Below are 21,447 nucleotides of genomic sequence, written 5' to 3'. Positions count from 1 at the left end.
TTGACTCCCCCAACCTCATTCACCACCCACTCCACCCCCACCCCTGACTGGAACCTGTCCCATTCCTTTTCTTGGCTCCCAAGACACCAGGGGAACCACCATTGCTTCCAACCCAATTCCTTCTGGGGTCCCCAGGAGCCCTCTGGGCCTGGTCCATGCCCTCACCTCCCTCTGCTTCCCTGGGCTGTAGCAACCTGCCAGCCTCTTTCCTGGACACCAAGGCTGTCCTTTCCTCTTCCTGATTCTTTGCATCCAGACCAACCCAGCTCCTCAGTGCAGTCCCCAGGAGCCCTTGGGGCCTCGTCCCTCTTCCATCTCCCTTTTCATCTCTGGGTGGTATGGCCACCAGCTGCTCTAGACCAGCATCTTTCCCAGGCCCTGCTTCGAGGCCAGTCCAACCCCCAATTTCCTGAGGCCAAAATCTTTCCTGGAGGGATCCAGACCTTAGGAGAAAGCCTCAGAGCATCTGATCCTCATCAGACTTGGGCCTCTGTGGGAACTCCTGAAGACAGAGAGAACCAGAAGCTTAGAGGAACCAGCTTTTCATGCCCAAAAAGTAAACCACAAAGACACATAAAGCTTACAAAAAGAGGCAGACCTAAACTTGAAGGCTTGAGTCTCACACAAGAATCATAAACTACAAAAGAAATTCATATGTCAAAATCACAGAGAAAAAAAATAATAACATGAAAATCCAAAATAATATATTCCCACCAAATACCAGTAGTCCTCTAAAGGAGTACAATGAGAACCCCCTAGAGATAATGTAGGACATGGAACTCAAAAAAAAATTATAAACATGATAAAAGAATTCAGTGAATTTAAAGAACACACACAAACAAAGAAAATCAAAGAACTGAAGGAAGATAGGGAATTCATTCTAAATATTCAAACTCCTTGGGATTGAGAGAGACTGGAAATGACACCTTATTCAATAAAACCTTACTATAAAAAGATAACACTCTCAAGCATACATTAAATTTTAGGAACAAGATTGGGGCAGCTAGAATAGTTCATAAAAGTATTATACAGACTATCCTGCCCAGCTATAGGGTTCATTTCTTGGAGTTAAGAAAAATAAAGTTAGACAGGTGAGACATGGTTCAATGGGTAAAGGCACTTACCTCACCAAGTTGATGATGACCTGAGTTTGATCCCTGATTCCCACAGCAAAGGAGAGAACCAACTCCTAAAAGTTGCCCTCTGACCTCTACATGTACACTGTGGCATACATGCATTGTGTTCATTCATACACAATAATAATAGCAATAATAATAATAAATTTATAAGATTCTTCTCTCAACAGATATTCCTCGTCTTTGAAGAGGTGTCATTTAGTTTTTAGGTGGTCAAGTGGAGAGGGCAGCCCAATGACTAAGCCAGGAGTCTTTGACTAACTGTGGTCTACTTAGACCACCTCGTTAAATGCAGATTACTAGGCACCTCCCAAGACCTCCTGAGTTCTTTTGGATTGGGGACTGCAATTTGATTATTTTTCAAGCAAGAAAGTGATTTTGATACACACCCATACCTGAAAATAAGGAAATAAATGCTATGAAGAAAAAGAAATTACCATGAGGGATAAAGAGAGGGGTAGTTATTTGGATAGATTAGCTAGTGGAAATTCCCTAGACCAAAGACTGGAAAGATAGTATAAAGTTAGAGTACCTGACCAGGGATGAGTTTTATAATTTCAAAGAGGAGAAAGACCTTGATAAAGACAATTCAATTGCCTTTCAGCATTAAAGTCCAGTTTCTTATCATGATCTAGGCCCTGTCCACTGACAATAGTTACATGGCCACATGTGGTTGTATAGCTGGTGCGGGTCTCAACACATCAACCATCTGTCAACATGGAATTCACTGTGGAAAGAGAAACACCATCATTGGGAGACTCTGCTTAACATGATCTTGGTAAAATGAGCTGAAGAATGACCACAGATTTGACTAGGTAAAGATCATGGAATGCCTTGACCAAAGCTGTGTGAGGGTAGTCAGGAGGAACTGTTCAGAGTGCTTAGTAAACTTAATGGGAATCTACTGCCTATGAGTGAAGGCTGTGTTGGCTACAGGGATGTGGGGTCTGGGAGATCTTTATATATGTAGTTTTTAGGCGGCCCAATGACTAGGCCAGGAGTCCTTGACTAACTGGCTAATTGAAAAATAGTTTCTAATTTTTATTTTATGTGTATGAGTGTATTGCCTACATGTGTGTAAGTGCACCCATGTCATGCAGTGTCCAAAGATGTCAGAAGACAGCATTGGATCCCCTGGAAATGGAGTTAAAATGGTTGTTAGCCTCTCTGTGGGTGCCAGGAATCAAACCCAGATCCTCTGCAAGAGCAGTCAGTGTTCTTAACCACTCAACCAACTCGCCAGCCCCGAGATCATTTTTTAAAACTAGAAGTGGCATATTTGAATGCTGTTAGTATTGATTGATTCTGGAGGGAAACTGAGAGAGGGGGAGTGAGGCAGGCAGGAAAGCTTTGAAAAGGAAAAGCGGGAGGAATCCAGTGCACCAGGTAAGCAGCTGTTCTAGATTGCTTGCACAGACAGTTCATTCTTTAAAACAAGGTAGGAGTCAAGTTCAAGGAATATGTAGAAGCTGGCATCAGGGCTAGGATCCATTCCATCTTAAAACCCATTTTGCAGCTTCTTCCCTCAACCTAGACCAGCTTGTATTCAAGAATAAAAAATCTGTTATTTCACTGCTCCCCTTCCTCTCCTTCCTCCTCTTTCTCCTCCCTCTCCTGTTGTATACCATATGGTCCTTTTCTCCCAGAACCCATAGTTCCAGCAAACACTGCTTATTCAATCAACATGCTATTCATGCACCCACTCTGCAAAATGTGGTGCCCCCAAGTGTATCATGTAGCATCTGGGTAACGGGTTCTTACCATACATCAGGGGCACTTTGGTTTTTCCCCATGAACCCGAAGCTCAGGTCCACAAGAGAGCTGATAGCTTTGACTTTCTATCCACAGTCACGGGTCTAGACTGGGAGGGGTTTCCTCACTCATGGATGAGTGGGCTCAGGAGCCGATATAGGAGGGTCTTCGCCGCCCACTCGGCTAAGTGAACCAAAGCCCCCTAAGGATGAATGGGTGACGGATGTCAGATCTCTGTTGACATGCACAAGTTACCTTCAGGCTAATGTTTTCACAGCACTTCAATACAATATTTCTTTAAGAACTAGCTGTCTTGATAGAAATTGACAAATGGTTTTATGAAGGTGGGAAGGAGTTCTGCTTATTTTGAATATTTTCTTTTGCTAGCACAGGTTTTTTTTAGTAGACTTTGTTTCACATTATTATTTGATGCATAACCAAGAAACTAGGAAAGTACTCAGTAGTGGATTTTCATGAAAAAATAGATATTCAAATTTCATAGCCAACTGGTTAACGCTTACTCTGTTCCAGGTAAAAACCTGATATTACAGGGTTTGGCCAGCAAAGAGAACACTTGAGTATGGTTATGAGTATAAACTTAGCATAGGCCTCTGTGAGATAAAGATTATAACTTCTATGAGAAAATATGCTCTGGGGTCTAATTAAGAGACTTAAATCATAATCAGTATTTCTCTCATCCTTTGTTGTCCTACTGGGTGAAAAGTGGAGCAATAATGTATACATTTAATAAGCCAAAGCTTTTGTCCTTTTGTTGTTTATTCTTCTGGAGTTTTAAATGCCTAAGTCTGTAGGGGAAAGGCATGACTAATGGATTTGTCTTTGATAGCACTCTGTTTTAAGTAGCTCAAACCTTTTGGTTGAAAGACAGTACTAAGATGCTATGCAATGTAGTTTCTCTTTCGTCAGTATATGAAGCTGGTGTCTTCAAAGTAACTGCTCCCATGACTGGCGCACAGACTGGAAATTCCTCAGCTCAATTCAAATATACAGGAGGTGAGGACAGTCAAGAGCTCTGGTAATAAGGTGTGTAGGAAGCTGAAACCCCAAGATGTTTGACTTACAAAACTTCCCTGCCTAATCCCCAGTATCAGAGAAGATTCTGGATGGAGATTTGTGGTAGAAAAGAATTCACAGTTCTCAATACACAGTTTTTTTGTTTGTTTTATATGTTTCCATGTTGGGCCTGCTGGGCTTTCTGAATGAGAAAGCTCATCTATCATTGATTATGCTTCCCTTTCATTTAAATGACCTTTGGCATTCTTCCTAACACAGCTTATAATTAAAATCCCAGCTAAAGAAATTCAAAACTCTGCTGGGAACAATGTTTACTTTGTGAGAAGTAGCCAAGCAAAGGCCAAATTAATAGAGTGGTCTGGTGTGCCTGTGGAGAAGTAAGAGTTGGCCTTGTACATGGTATAATTACAATTAAATACCCAAGTGTTAGACATACACAGAAGACACATAAAAGGCAAGCCTACTCCAGCTCATGCCTGTGTTTCAGTTTATCCTTATCTATCCTTATTTAAGTTTAAAGAAGCAGATCATTTTATTTATTGTTTTCTGAAATATTTTGATACTTTTCCTTTATGTGTATGAGTGTATTGCCTGTATGTGTGTAAGTGTGCCTGTGTCACACAATTCCCACAGAGATCAGAAGAGCGCATTGAATTCCCCTGTAACTGGAGTTACAGGTAGTTGTTAGCCTCCATGCGGATGCTGGGGATCCAACCCAGGTCCTCTGCAAGAATAGCCAGTGCTCTTAGCCACTGGGCCATCTCTCCAGCCCGAGTTTTATTTATTGGTTTTTGTTGTTTGTTTGTTTGTTTTTTAGGACAGAGTCTCATTTTTTTTCAGGCAGGCTTTGAACTCTCCATTCCTGTCTCAGCCTCTACCATTTTCCATTTTGCTTTTCAAGGGATGTGCTATCTCAAGTGATGGGGGTGATTGTCTATGACAATGAACCGGAACAACATGTATATGGCTAAGCAAAAATGTTTTCCCGGGAAGTATTTGCTGTGTCTTAGGGTAACTGTACTCTCCACACAGGGTGTTTGGAGCACCATGGTTGGTGAGCTTTGGTCATCTTCAGCATCTGCTCTGTGCCAGTTCTAGTACTGGTTATGTTAGGAGCAGTAAGCAACTGAATGCTGTCAACCAGATGAACAAGAAGCCAGAATTGGTGTGGGACATACAATTTACTTAATTCTCTGTGAAGACAAGTAGCTTCCAATCCAGAAAACTCAGATAGTTGTCCTGATTAGCTTTAACTGTCAACTTGGCATAACCTAGAATTATCTGGGAAGAGAATCTTAGTTGAGGAGATGCCTAAATCAGATTGACCTGTGGGCTTTTGATTGTTAATTGCTATAGGAGGACCCAGCCCACTGTGGGCAGCACAATTCCCTGGGCAGGTGGTCTTGAACACTATAAGAAAGCTAGCTGAGCATAAGCCTGCCTGCCAGCCAGCAAACAGCATCCTCTATGGTTCCTGCTGTACTTCTTTGGCAATGAAGTGGGTTCCTTTGTCAGAGACAATGTTGAATAAAAGAGCAAGTAGGCCAGCCTCCAAGGAGCTCCTGCCTTGAGTACCTACCTTGACTTCCCTCAGTGATGGACTGTGACCTGGAATTTTAAGCTAAATAAACGCTTTTTTATCCAAAGTTACTTTTGGTCAGGGTATTTGTCACAGTAACAGAAATCAAACTAGAACAGCTGTCATTCATGACCATACCCAAACCTTTCCTTCCTACTGAACCTAGACTTGCTCCCTTTCTGTCAGGCCGCTCTGTGTTTAAAGGGTGTCTCAGCTTCTTCCCTGTATTTACCATGAGCCTTCAGTCATCTAAGCCACATGACTTATGTGTAGATCAGCAGAATCCACAACTACCAGAGAACTTTGAAAAGCGAAAATTGTTAGTAAGGCACAGCTACCCCAGATAAGCTGGATCATAAATTCTGGGAACAGAGGCCAGTCATCTGTTTTAACATGCCTTCAGTGTGATTCTGATACACACTCACCTTTAGAAACTATTGATCTAGGGGCTGGAGGGATGATTCATCTAGGGGCTGGCTAAGAGCCTTTTCTGCACTTCCAGAGGACCTTTGGCACCCTCTTCTGGCCTCCACAGGCACGCATATATGGCATCCATTTACATACACATTAGAGGACCTTTGGCACCCTCTTCTGGCCTCCACAGGCACGCATATATGGCATCCATTTACACATACACATATACACACACACACACACACACACACACACACATTTAAAAAATAATAATAAAAATAGATGTTTTAAAAAAGAGCCATTGTTCTATTACAAGCATAAAGACTCATGTTCCCAGCTACAGGATTACCTTAGGGGTAAGCAGGTGATATGTTTCTGATCAGTACATCAGGGGAAATTGAGCTTTCTTAAAAAGAGGAAAGGGCTACCTCAGGTGAAGGGCTCCAAATACTGGGTGAAGTGGGGACAAAGGCTGGAAGGGGTTTTCAAGAAATAGCTTTGTAAATATTAATAATGAAAAACAAAGGTGGATAGATGTATTCTTTATCCCTGCCTCTGGGGGCTGCTCTATAAGGATTCATCACCCTACACAATAAAAAAAAAATAATGATTTTTATGTAATAATAGGCATTTATAAAACAATTGGGCAAATAGCTGGTATTAAAACAATAAAAGCGGGGGGGGGGGGGGGTTCTACTCCTAAGCTAGGCTTGGCTCTATCGGGTCTCAGCAGCTAGCATGTCTCAGCCTGTCCGGTTCAGTTTCAGCCTTATACCTCAAATCACCATCTCTACTCTGAAAGTTTTGCTGGTCTTTGGGCAAGGAATCAGTATGGGTCTTCCAGACTATAGTAAATTGGAAAGTCATTGATTATTCACAGTTTCAGGACTCAGATGATGCAGGTGAAGATTATGGAAGAGATTCAGGCCCTCCGGCTAAGAAAATTCAGTCTTCTCCTTGAGAAGGTAAAAATAGAAGGCAGTCTGGAAATAATTCACAAGAAGACAGTGAGGACTCAGAAGAAAAAGATGTGAAGACTAAGAAAGATGAGTCTCACTCGGCAGAGGACAGTGACGATGAAAAAGACAACCATAAAATGTGTGTCAGCAATGCCAAGCAGTATCCAAAGGAGCTTCTAAACAGAGATGCTCTTGGAAGATATGGGGAGTGGTGAAGAACCAGAGGAAGAGGATGGGGGACCATTTCAGGAGAAAGATTCATGATAGTGGCTATGGCAGTTCAAAAAAGAAAAACAAAAAGATGGTTAAGACGTCCAGACCTGAGAGAAGAGAAGAAAATGCCCAAACCCAGGCTAAAGGCTACAGTGACACCAAGTCTAGTGAGAGGTAAAGGGAAGTGGGTCGCCCCACAGCTTCAAAGTCTTCAAAGGATAAGACTCCTTCTCCCAAAGAAGACGAGGTAGCAGAAAGTCCTCCAGAGAAGAAGACGTCCATGAGCTCCCACTGGAGAAATCTGGAGATGAAGGGTCTGAAGATGAAGCCCAGTCTGGAAAAGACTAGAAAGTGATGATGGTTTGGGAGAGAGTTTATTAAGAAAAAAAAAAAAAGAAGCCTGCTTAAGATAGGACATAGTTTTGGGTATGGCTTGACTCCTGAACTTTGAGTGCTTTTTCGTTTGTCAAAAACAATCTTAATCCTCTCTCTCTCTCTCTCTCTCTCTCTCTCTCTCTCTCTCCCCTCCCTCCATTGTATGTGGAAGTTGCCTTTGGTCTTTTCTCTTTGCCAACCCCATCCCCCTTTCGCAATGAAAGCCACGTCAAATTTTAAAATAAATAAATTAAAGCAAAGGAGAAACAATAGTTCATATGAATAATTTATGGTAAATACTTGAGACAAGTGAGACCTTTTCTGCTGCCTGCTCTAAGCAGAAACATACATCAATCAGCCCGGAACCAGACACTTGGGATGCTCCTCAAGGTCAGGCACTAACCCCAGGGATAGAGCCATCCACTCCTTGCAGATCTCTGACCAAAGGCTGCATCTCTTTTCCCAGGATGTCAGAAATGGTTTTGTTTGGATTTTGCTAAGCTAAATATGCTAAGGCAGAGAGTCCCCAAGAACTGTCTCAGCAGCTGCTCAGTGGCCACGGCTCAACTAGGAGCACTGTTTGCAGAGCCTAAGTCCTCTAGACCTATTTGCAGTTCTTCCCAGGTTTTCAAAAAGTCTCATGTGGACCCTGCAGAAGGAGGCACAGTATCTGATCCTTAGTCAGGAAGTTCGCTGGTGAAATGTGACCATCCATGGGCTCTGATTTTCCTCTGAATCCCACAGAGCAGGAAGTGTTGTCTGCTGAAAGGCTGCTGGGAACTCCCCCTTCATTCCATCTGGATCAGAGGGGATTTTGTAGGGAGTAGTCTGATTTCACTGCCTTCCATCCCCAGTCTTTGTAATAGAAAAACCCAAAAGCATTTTCTGACTTGGCCTCTGGAGTGGGGTAACAGTCTGTAAAGCAAGCCAACTGATTCTTTTCTTGTCGTTTTTAATACCAGGTGCCCAGACAAGGGAAACTGCAGTGAGCTTTGCTACAACAGCTGGATGGGAAAATTAATTAGCAGGTTCCCTCCCTTTCCCTGCTGAACTGATTGTGTGGGTGACACATGGCCCCTTCTCTGTGCTCTGGTTGATTGATGGAACATTCAGCCCATTAGTTGGAGGGCCTTCCATCCGTGTGGCCTGTCTGTCCCTACGTGACTATTTATAGGCTACTTTGTTCCAACAAACCCTTTTCATTCGAGCTGCTTGGTCTGAAATTGGTGTTGAGCTTTCCATTATCCTTGATGGTTCTATGCACCAGATGTTTACAGTCTGAGACCATCAATATCATTAGGTTGAAGTGATTCAATGTGTACTGCACACATCATTGTCATGGAAACAAACAGCACAGACCCAAGGCTGAGATGGAATTGTTGCCTTGAACCAATGATGCTCAGAGTAAAACTTCAAAAAAGTATGTGACATTCATCCCAACCAGACATGGCACCCTCAGAGTCCTTTTGTCTCCTGAGTTGAGTTAAACTGACATTTAAGGTTCCCTGTGACTTGACCAAATGCTTGTCTCCTGCTCCATCTCCCTTTTTTTTTTTTTTACTTAATGTAAATATTTTTATTGTGATAACTAAACAGTTCTTTATATTAGTGTATTCTCTGGACATAGTTTTCTAACATATATTTATGCATTTGCTGTTATATGTATGAATACAACAAGACTTCAGTTAAATACTAGGTGTGGTGGTGCACGTCTTTAATCCCAGGAAAGCAGACAGATCCAAGAGATCAATGCAAGCCGGGTGAGTTCCCAGTAAGCCTGGGCTAGGGAGACCTTGTCCCTCATTTTACTTTTTATTTTGATTTGAATGCTCATTAAGTCATCAAGACTTACATTAAACTTGTGAGATTCCTTCTTCAGTTTCCTGAATAAGTGAGTCACAGACCTGTGTCACAAGACATGAATTCTTTATGTACTGTCCTTCATAAATTTTGATATTGTAAAGGAAATCACTTGTTCTCAGTACTTTGACCAGCTGTAAGATTCTGCATTAACTGATTCCCACTACAAAAAGGAACTTCTCTGACCAGGGTTGAAAGAAGCCCAAACCTATTGTTATAACCAAAAATATTTAGAATGCCATTGGACAACATGAACTTTTAACAAAAGAACAGTAATCAGTTCAGTCCTAGGGCCTATGACTCTCCCCTTATGGATGGACTCTTCCCCAGGTTTACAGTACCAAGCATGAATTTCATCCTGTGCAGAGGCCTTAAATCAAAATAGAAAGTGGCTAGTTTTCCCCCAAACAACCATTGCATTTGTGGATGCATCTTTCTTGATAAGTCGTGATTATAGTATGAACTGTCCAGTTCTTGGTAAGACAATTAATTTCCTTCTTCTCCCAGAGGCCTGCACAGCATCTCTTGGCATTATGAAAAGTAGCCAGCAGGGAGGAATTTTCCTGGCCAGGAAGATTTATTTTTCTATGTTCTGCATTCAAACTGTGTGGTATCTTCAGTGTTAGTTCCTTCCTGTACTTCAGCCCTAATGGGACGTCTATTACACACTTCCTCAAGACTCAAGGAACATCATAGAAGAGGGAATGGAAAGAATGTAAAAGCCTGAGGATGGGAAGGACTGCTGTGAAATGTTCCCTTTTGGGCAAGACATGGATATTGTACTCATGAGTCACAGAAGCTGTGGTTATCTGCACAAGACCTGCACAAGATCAAGCTATCCAAAATTCCGTCATAGATGTGGGAGAGGCTCAAGTGGCTGGACCTTGAGCTAAGGAGCTATTAGAAGTTGGTGGTGACTGGGGAGGGAAGCTCACATTCATTTGAGATTCTGACCATTAATAGGTTGCTCATATTCCAGCGGAAGGTCCCACACCCATGTACATATGGCATCATTGATTGGATGCAGTGTAATATCATAAAAACAGAGGACATGAAGTTCAGGGGTAAATGTGTTGGGTAGGGCCCAGGGAGTAAATGGGAGATGTATATGATCATAATATATTGTACACACTTCTTAAATTTTCAAAGAATAAATGTTTTAAATCACTAAACAGAGAGCAGTGGTATATACCTGATTGTATTTAATTGTGAGGTCAAAGAAGGAAGATGAGAAACTCAAGATCAGCCTTAACAAGTAGTGAAACTGTTTAAAAACAAAATGAAAATTGTGGGAGATGTAGCTCAGTGCTAGAGTGGTTGCCCTTGGCTTCAATCCTTACCGTAGGAAAAATATTCAGCTGGAATGATACTAACAGGAAAAAGTAGGAAAGAATAATTTTTATATTTTTCAAATAATGATTAGGAAGATGTGAGTAAATATAGCCTGGCAATGGATCTGTGTTCAATTAAGAACCTGCAGTAACTGAGTAGAACAAAATAAACTCTCACCAACCTATGCAACTGTCCCTGATTCCTTGCCAGTGTCCAATTGTGCCTACCTCCTCCTACATCCATATCTCTGTCATGCTGTATCCTCAGTTGGAGTGCCTTTGTCTTATCTGACTGTGGACTTTGGTGCTGATCCCGTTTTCATTTCTGTTGTTATGATAGATATTTTTTTTTAAATCCTGCCAAAAATCAACTTAGGTTTAATTTATCATATAATTCCAGATTATACTCTGTTATTTCAGAAGTTAAGACAGGAGCTGGCAGAACTTAGCACACCACACTTATCACAGAGTAAATGCACCCATGATGGCTGTCTATTTGCTGTTTCTGCTCAGCTAGTTCACTCCTACACAGTCCAAGGCCTATCCCGTGAGTGCTGCCCACATTCGAGGTAGCTCTTTCTACCTCAGTTAAAAATCAAGACAGTCCTCCTCAAACACACTCACAGGCCAACATAATCTACATAGTCCCTCATGAAATCTCTCTTCCAAGGTTATTCTAGCTTGTGTTAATTTGATAGTTAAAGCTGACCGCACAGTGTTTTTAACAATATTTTTCAAGGTCTGGTGAAAACATATATGTTCTACATAGATTTCTATGATTTAAGAGTCATAGTGAACATCTGCCAGGAACTTTACCTCAGATTTCCCAAACCTCTTATAGCATGCATTTAATTCTATTGTGCATGGTGGGTAGCTGGTTTAATGCCTGTCTCTCTCATTAGTCTTTATGCACCTCCAGGAAATAAGAATCTTAATATCTATGTTCTTGCTGTTCTCAGCACCTATAAGCATGCTCAAAGTATGGGAGCTGTTCACATTTACTTAAGGGGAGGACGAATGTGATCAATCTCCCATATCACGCTCTCCCTAGAACAAGATTGAAAAGTATTCTTTTAACTAATATGTTTAACTAATATCCATGAAATTATTCCAGGTCTTGGGTTTTAGTAGAATAATTTTAAGTTAGCAAGTAGCAAAGGGTTATCTTCCCAGCCCTACTTACATTCTGTTTTAGTCTGAAATGGAAGGTAATGATTTCAGAAATCCAGTGTTTGATTTCTATAATATTGTTCGCATCCTTCTCACATACAATATTTCTCCATCATTTGATGAGATGGAGTTTGAGCATATCACCAAGAGAATGGCAGTGTCCTACTCAGGCAGTGCTTAGAAATGCCGGGAGGAAGGAGATTGCCAGCACTTTTACTGGTGCCATCTCAAATGGGTCATTGGGGCTGTCCTCCCTTTCAGGGCCCCATGCACAGCCTTTAGGAGTATGTTTTCCATTTCCTGTTATTCTCAGGAGGATGAGAGAGCCACCAAAATGAGTGGAAGATCAGTGTCAAGAGCATCACTGGATCTGCCCATTTGCCCTCATTTGCTTTCTGTTCTTAAGATAAAACACCAAAACCAACTTAGATTATTTAATTTCATTTTATAAGCTACCATCCATGGTTGGGGAAAATCAGGGCAGGAACATGGCAGGAATCTGGAGGCAGGAACTGAAGTAGAGGCGGTGGTGGAAGACCAGGGAGGAGCACTGCTTACTGGCTTGCTCCTCTGTCCTGTGCTCAGCCTACTTTCTTATACAACTCAGGACCACCTGCCCAGGGGTGGCACCACCCACAGTGGACTGGGCCCTCCCACATTGCTCAGTAATCAAGAAAATGCCCCAGAGACATGAGATAAGCAGTCTGATAAAGGAAATTCCCCCAGTGAGGTTTCCTCTTCCCAGGTATGTCAAGTTAGAAGCCAACCATGACATCGTTGAAATGGACTTACCAGTAAGCTATGATGAATATTGATTGCATTATGATATTTTTGCCCACAAGGGAAAATGTAGCTTAAGTACTTGTTCCCATATATTCTCAATACCTTCAATCTCCCCCTCAAGATTTTCCCTTTTTTTTTATATTACTTGAGGCTCCCAGATGGCAGCCCTGTGCTCCTACAACTTAGAATAGTTTGAGTCAATTGGTAGGAGACTGAAGGTGATGGGATAGAGTAGAAGTATTGATTTTCTAAGCTCCTTCCCTGTGGAATAGCTGTGTTCCTCTATTGAAGGGCATGCATTCTGTCATGTGACCCTAACCACAGAACTCCTCAGGATCAAGATTCTGGTAGCTACTCTTTCTAATTGCTTCAGGATAAGTTATGGAAATAGGCCTGAGGAACAGAGCCACTCCATGTGTAATCCGTGATTAGGGAGCTCATACCTCCCTTTGGGAAAGTTCCCATTATACTCTGTCCATAGTATCTGTTTCACACAGCTCATATCACCCATGGGTATTCCATGTTTTTCCTACTAGGACTTGATTGAATCACTGTGTCATATCAAACACACCGAAGTACCCCAGATTAGATATCCATCTCTGTATTAGTCACTTTCCTCACTGATGTGATGAATATCTGACAGAAGTAACTTAAAGGAGAGGTTTCTGCTAGCTTTCAGTTTTATAGAATCAAGTCCATCAGGGATGGTGAGGCAAGGTGGCTGGGGCTCCATACATAAGAAACGGATGATTCTCATTGACTGGGCACAATCACATGCATGCTAGAGGAGCTTAGGATGTTTCCTACCTGAACTGTAGGATGCTGTTTTCAGAAGACAGAGGCCTGGGGAGGACAAGAGAATAGATCCACGTCATCTTAGGATTCTCAGTTTCCAACCACCTGGAAAAGCCTTGCTACCAACAACCATCGCTCAGAAGAAAATCCTCCATGATCTCATATTAACTTCTGACATTTAGTGTGGGGGTCATGATTTGAATTCGCCCAATGACAGCAAGCTCACCAAACTTCCAGATGGGTGGCCTGATGTGCTGGTGAGCAGCCCGCATTATCAGTAAGCCCTTCCTTACTGTGCGGCCAACCTTCGAGCTACCTGTTCATGGTCCTGTTTCTGTCCTACATAACACACTCCCGAATGTCCTCCCTCCTCCACATAATAGTCTTTTCCATGTCAGATGACAGGTAACAATTAAGAATGATAATAGGGAAATTAAAATCAGTCACTTGCTGAAAGGAACATATTTTTTTTTATTTACCTACATGTAGCATTAAATAAGTCACTCCTACTCAATTAAAAGGAAATGCCACATGTTGCTATGGGAGCACTAGACCTGAGTGATGATTCAGCTGTGAACTGGCAAAGTCCCTGCCCATGTGGAGCATAATGGACAGTCCATGTGACCAGCAGGGAGGTGGGATGACTGTGCTTCCAGTTGGTTTTTGTTTAGTGATACCTCACTTTAAAATGTCACTTACAAAGTTACAAATGAGTTAATATGCAAATGAACCCAGAGACACCTGTGGTTTATCCCAGAGAGAGAGTCATTGGAGCTAATAGTGACTGAGCCTCAGAGGCAGCACCATTTCAATCTAGGTATCTGGAGATTTCCTGAGGCTCAAAGTGAGTAGATCCTAGTGACAAGGTGGCAGTGCCGGCATTATGTCTGGTACCTTTTACATCCAAGAGCCTCTTAATCTGATAAAATGTGGTCCTTAAAGACATAGAAGAGTTGCCTACTGGAGAGCATTGAATGCCGGACAGTCTGGGAAGTCTGAGATCAAACTTCTTAAGATCAAGCCCCTACTCCAAATTGTTCATGAAAAGCCTGAGAATGGGCAGATAAGAAGAGATTTTTTTTTTGGATGGTCCCCTGGTACTCAGCTTGTCCTATAGCCCTTCACTCTGCCACTGGCCTAAACAAATAAATAGCTTTAATCTTGCTACATCAAGGTAACTCTCCCTGTAGAAAAACAGGAGCTTTGAGTGTGTTAATCAAACTCTCATCACCTTGAAAAAAATATTTAACGTAAGGAAGGAAGAATTATTTGGGTTTATGGTTTCAAAGTTTCCCTCCAAAGTCATTGGCTGTGTTGATTCTGGGTCCAGGATGAGGCAGAACATCATAGTGTTTACAACAGGTAGAACAGCAGTTCACTTCATGGTAGACAGGAAGCAGGAGCATCAGGGACAAGATACATCCCCCAAGGACATGCCCTAGGTGATTTACTTACTCTAGCAATGCATTACCTCCTAAGGTTTCCAGAACCTCCTAGTAGTACCACCAACAGAGCATTAAGCCTTTGGAGGGACACTTCCAATATTTATCTGCTTCAAGCCCATTTCAGAGATGACTTTTATGTCATCTAACCCTGTTCTTTTTGCTCTCCTCTGAATTATTTCTTGTCTGCTGGGTATTTATGTGCCCTAAAGCTGCTCTGTTGGGTCTCTGGGGAACATGCAAGGGTACCCAGTAACTTTGGCTTCAAACCTTGCCCTGTTTCGGTAGCCAGCTATGTGACCTCTGTGAAGTCCTCAAGGTCATATTTGGATCTGGGATTTTGCTGCTTTGTCATCCACTCCTCACTGTAACCCACAGGCTATTCAGCAGCCATCTTCTGTCATCCCTGTCCACATTCCTGGCCCAGTGTCATGCCTTATATGGCACTACATGAATGTCCTTGGACTCCTCCAGCCTGGATGTAGATTCTAGTAGCTCAGCCTCATGGTAGAGGATACACAAGTCCTTCTAAAGAACTCCCATAGTAACTAAACACATTGCTCTTGCTCATTCTGTAATGAAACTCCTCTCAGGGACTTCTGTATTCCTCCCCTCTCTCTGCTATGGCTAATAATAAATCCTCATTCAAACTTCCAACTTTTGCCTCTGATTTGTAAATGAAGTCTAGGAATTTAAAAGCAAATCTTTCTCACTGTGAGTTTTTGTAAAAAAATTGTTTCATAGAAGTATAATTTATAGGTCATAAAATTCACCAAAAATGAATGCATAATTAATTGTAGTAAATTTATGGAATTGCACAACTTTAATTAGAATCAATTTTATAGCATTCCTATAACTTTAAAAGTCCCTCGTGCTTTGTCACTGCTTTATCAATCTAGACAATCACTAGCCTTTCCTAGACATGTCATAAAAAAGTAATATATTCGGGGCTGGAGAGATAGCTCAGCAGTTAAGAGCACTGACTGCTCTTGCAGAAGACCCAGATTCTATACCCAGCACCCACATAGCGACTAACAACCATCCATAACTCCAGTTCCAGGGGAATCTGATGCCTTCTTCTGACCTCCGTGGGCATTCCACGACATGGGTGCACTTACACACATGTGAGCAATACACTCATTCACATAAAAAATTTAAAAATTATAAATAAAATATTTTTAAAATAATAATATATTCATGTATGGGACATTTAGTGACTTAGAGATACTTTGAGAAATGTGTTATTAGGTCATTTTGTCATCTTGTGAACCTCATTTGTGTGTGGACACAAACCCAAACAATCTAGGACACATAACCATTGGATATTGCCCTTTTGCTGTAATAAAATCAGTCTGCACAGTAAGCAGACTGCTCGAGTAATAAGAACAATTTACAGTAAATCTTATTTAATAAATAAAGGAATACATACTAAAATAATAATGAACCGTATACTACAGTAAATATGTGCTCTCTACAAAATAATATCATTGTGACATTGAGATTTATGTTCGTGTGGTGTGTGTGCATGCATGTCTGTGTGTGTCCAAATATGTGCGTGCACCTGTGGAGGACTGAGGCTGACATCAGGTGCTTTCCAATGGTCATTCTCCATCTTATATACTAAGGTAGGGTTTCTTACTGATCTCTGCACTCAACTTTGAGGTAGTCTACCTAGCCATCTTGGTCTAGGGATTCCTTATCTTGAAATTCCCTGTCTCTGTCTCCAGAAAGTTAGGATTGCAGGTGGGCAACATGCCCACCTGGCTTTTACATGGATTCTGGGAACTCAAATTCCAGTTTTCACAGTTCTTAGACAATCATTTTACCTGATAAGCCATCTATCTCCCCAATCCCAAGTAATATTTTCAAAAATATTACCGTGGTTTGAATGTTAAACGTTTCCCCATAAGCTCCTGTGTTTGAACACAGAGTTTCCAGCGTGTAATACTGTTTTGGGAGGAAGAGTGGAACCTTTAAAAGGTGAGGTCTGGCTGGTTGGAAGTAAGTTGCTGGAGGAGGCTTATGGGTTATAGCCTAGCCTTTGTTCACTCCAGAGTCTCCTCCTCTGCTTCCTGATGCATGGGAATATAAGAAACTACATTGCAAGCTCCCTCTGCCCCAGCTGGAGCCCCAGTTGTCATGTTTGCATAGGCATGAAACTGTGAGTTAAAATACTAAAATGCCTTGTTTCCCTAAGTTGCTTTTTGGTATTTGGTGTATTTGGTGTAGACACAGCAAAACTAATAAATTTTGCTTCATTTGAATTGTTGTGGTGCAATCCTCAAAGCCAATTTACAAACCAGTAATTCTCCTTCAATTTATGACCTAAGCTTTGCCACTACTACACTGTCTTGATTATTGTAGCTTTATAGCAAGTTTTGAAAATATATAATGTAAGTTCTCTGTTTCAAAATTGTTTTATCTATTTAAGTTCTAGCATTTCCACATACAGTTTAGAATCATCTTTTCAGATTTTACTCATTACACAAAAAGTCTGCTGAGATTTTGATGAGAATTGGATGAACTAGATCAACTTGGAAAGGCTGTTGTCATGACAATAACTATTCTAATCTACAAATATATATATATAGTTTAATTTCTCAGCAGTGTTTTATATTCAGTACAGAAGATCTATACTTCTTTTGTTAAAATTTCTTCCAAAGTTTTTTATTCTTTTTGATGTTGTGAATAAACCTGTATTCTTAATTTTGTTTCTGGATTGCTCATTGTTAGTACATAGAAATGCAATTCACTTTTTGTATGGGGGATTGTATATTCTGCAACCTTACTAAAATTTATGATGAATGTATTTTCTACATACTTGATTATTATTATTTTTTAGTCTTTTTGAGACAGGGTCTCCCTGTAACCCCAGCTGTCCTGGACTCACTATGTAGACCAGGTTGGCCTAGAACTCACAAAGATCCGCCTGCCTCTGCCTCCCAAGTGCTGGAATTAAAGGCGTGCGCCACCACGCCCGGCCGATTATGTCACTTTTAATAAAAGCAATCTTCTTTTCCAATTTGAGTGTCTTTAATTCCTTTTTATGTTCTTATTGTACTGGCTAGAACTTTCTCTACAATACTGAAGAAGATTGGCAAAGATGCCCTTGTCCATCTTAAGGAAAAACATTCTGTCTTTTTCATTATTTAGAATGATGTTAGCTGTGGATTTTTCATAGACACATTCTCTAAGGTTAAGAAAGTTCTAGTCATTTTCTGGAAACGTTTTTATTCAAAATAAGTACCGAGCTTTCTTAAAAGCCTTTTCTGCATCGTTGCTATGACATGGTTGTTATTCCATCTGTACTGTTAACACGGTGTCATACTTTAACATAATTGTGGATTTTAAACCAACCTACAGGCTACTTAGTTGTTGCCTATAATCTTTTTTACATGTGGCTGTATTTTGTTTGCTAACATTTTTGTTAAGGATTTCTAAATTTATGTTCATGAGTGCAGTTGTCCTTTGGATATGAATTTTCTGTTGCCCATCAAAATACTTTCTGATTTCCCCAACCATTTCTTCTTTGAACCAGTGGATGATTTAGAAGAATACCATTGTGGTTTGAACATGAAATTTTCTCTGCAGATTCATGTACTGAATGTCTGTTGCCAGTAGCCAGTTCTGGACACTTTAGAAGATAGGACCCAGTAGGAGGAAGCAGGCCATTGGCATGCATGTCTTTGAAAGTAATACTTGGTTCCTGTTCCCTTCCTGTTTCCTGTCCACAAGAGGCAAAACCCTCCTCTGCCCACACTCTAGCTCCCATTATGTTCTGACCACACCATGGAGCAAAGCGGCCATGAACTGAATCCTATGAAACCCAGGGCCAAAATAAATCTTTCTTCTTTATTGTCATTTCCTCCAGTATTTTAGTCACAGTTATGCAAAGGCAACTAATACAAATACTATTTAAATTTCTAAGGATTTGAGAATTTTCCAGATTTCTTTCTAGTTTGGGATTGTAATTTAATCTCATTGTGTTTAATGATTTTAAGCCCTTTATGTAGAGTACAACCTGTTTGGGGCCTAGAGCATGGGTGATCATGGAGAATAATCCATGTGTAATAAAAAAGAAAGTGGACTCAGGAGCTGTTGGGTGTAGAGTATTCTGTTACCACATACGGCGACTGAATTCATAGTTTTGCTCAAATGTATCTTTGCTGGTGGGGGTGTCTGCTCATTCTATCAGATACTGAGAGAAAGTATTAAAATGTCCAGGCTGATTTTTATTCAGGTATAAATGTAATGTGGCTTAGAAACACTGAAGGAACTGCATATGAGAGAAAATACATGGTACCTGTCTTTCAGAGATGGACTTAATTCACTTAATGTGATTGTGTCTCATTGCATCCATTTTCCTACAAATGACGTGACTTCATTCTATTTTCTGGCTGAAAAAATCCATTACATAAATATGCTACATTTTTTACCCATTTCTATGGGTAAAACCCAACCAGTGCTGCAGTAACATCGGTGTGCAAGTGTTCCTGTGATATGTTGACTTAGAGTAGTTTGGATAAATACTCAGAAGTGATACAGCTAGGTCACATGATACATCTATTTAGTTACTTACTTGAAATTTTCCAATTTATTGAAATAATTAATTTTTAAAGGTATGTCCTAGTGGTTTTCTGAGTTGGTTTATTTCCAACTTTCATTTCCAATTTTAGTATTTTGGGTCTTCTCTCTTTTACTTTTGGTTAGTTTGGCTAAGAGTATGTCAATCTTGTTTTATATTTTCAAAGGGCCAACTCTTATTACTTTTAAAGTTTCCATTTACTTAATTTCTGCCTTGAACTTTTGAAATATATTTTAGTAGTCTTTTGAGAATTGTATACAATGTATTTTGACCCCTACTCCTCTCCCTACCTCCTCCCAGATCCATTCTATCTTCCTACCTCCCCAAATTTCCTGTCCTCTTTATATTTTGTAATAGCTCATCAAGTCCAATTTGTACTTTGCATATACTGCTGGGTGTGGGGCCATCCACTGGAGTGTGGTCAACCTACTAGGGGCCACACCTTTAAAGAAAACCGATTTTCCTTCCCCTAGTAGCCATCAATTATCAATAGCGCCTCAACTACGGGGTCACATGACCTTCCCCATTCCATGCTACAGTGTTGACTGGCTTGATCTTGTATAGAAAATCATAGCTGCTCGACGTTCATGAATGCAGTTCAGGTCATGTCCAGGAGACCCACTATTGCACTATGGCCACCCTAGACCTCTGGCTCTTAGAAACTTTCCACTCCCTCTTCCACAGTGGTCCTTGGACATTGGGGTGGGGGATGTGATATAGATACCCCGTTTCTGCTGAACTATGCACAGACACTTATTTTCTTTGTCCAGTTATGAGTTTCTGCATTAACCACCATATACTTGGAAAAGGAACTATTCTGATGAGGTATGAGAGTTGCTGTGGGTATAGCAGTTACACATACAATCTATGAATAGAGAGATTTGAATTTAGAGCAATAGCGGTTGAGTCTGTTGTGTAGCAATTTCCTCCAAGATAATTTCAGGTGCCCAGAGGGAAGGACTTTGATGCACAGGATGTTCTAAGGGCAGGGGAAGCATTCCATACTGCTTAGAAGCTCCTTAAACTTAGGAAGTAAAGAACTCAGCTGCTTGAAGGAAGCCCGTGAAACTGGCCAGCTTCAACAGGCCCCTCCTTCTCCAAGCATATATAAGTAGTAAGAACTGCTTAGAAGACTGTCAGACCAGCAGAGCTGCCTGGAAGAAGTAGAGCTCCAGAAAAGGTGTCTTGGAAAAAGCTCAGATCAACTGACCTACCTGGAAAAGACACTTCAACCTGTTGAACTCCCTGCAGGTTGTGCAGTGACTTCAGGTTTACAAGTTTGTGAGCTCTCACCGGTACATTTGGTGATGCGACTTTGAGTCATTTTTGCTCCTGTAAGTAACCCCTTGTTGTGTAACCCCTTGTTGTGTGACACTGTTCTCAGGGAGACAAATGTCTACTCACCCCAGAAAAAGAACCAATGACAGACTCCAAACTTGGTGAATCAATGAGTTTTATAGGAATTGCTTACAAGAGTACAAATGGGGGTTACTGCTTTTAGCATAGTCCGAATATTTTGGTACATTGTGACTTCATTTTAATTCATTTCTAGCAATTTTTTAATTTTCTTCTTAATTTCCTTGGTGATACATTCATACCTCCATGAGTATATGTTCTTTAGTTTTTCTTGCTGCTAATTCTAATTTTATTCCTTTGTGGTCAGGTAGAATAAAAAAATTCTTCCAATTCGACTATATTCTTAAGACTTTCTTATGTCCCATTATATGATCTATTTTAAAGAAAGTTTCATGGGATGCTGAGAAGAATGTGTATTCTATGGTGCTTGGTGAGAATTTTCTGTTAGTTCCATTCGATCTGTGATGTCATTTAATTCAGATGCTTCTCTGTCTTTTGTCAGGATGACCTGTCTATTGATGAAAGTGAAGTATTAAGGTCATCCATTGTTATTATGTTAAGATTGATCTGTGACTTTACATCTAGTAGTATTTGTTTTATGAAATTGGGTGCACCTGAATTCAGTGCATAAATATTTAAAATTATAATGTCCTCTTAATAGA

At 40.8% G+C, this 21,447-nt stretch overlaps 1 pseudogene; it reads left to right on the top strand.

Annotated features, from left to right (window-relative positions):
• Positions 1–7,436, top strand: part of LOC103737635 — a 30,004-nt pseudogene extending 22,568 nt beyond the window's left edge.
• Positions 7,437–21,447: the final 14,011 nt, after the last annotated feature.

Source organism: Nannospalax galili, unplaced genomic scaffold (genome assembly GCF_000622305.1).
Source record: "Nannospalax galili isolate Female #2095 unplaced genomic scaffold, S.galili_v1.0 scaffold617, whole genome shotgun sequence".
Taxonomy (NCBI): Eukaryota; Metazoa; Chordata; class Mammalia; order Rodentia; family Spalacidae; genus Nannospalax; species Nannospalax galili.
This window is presented reverse-complemented; position numbering and strand designations above follow the sequence as displayed.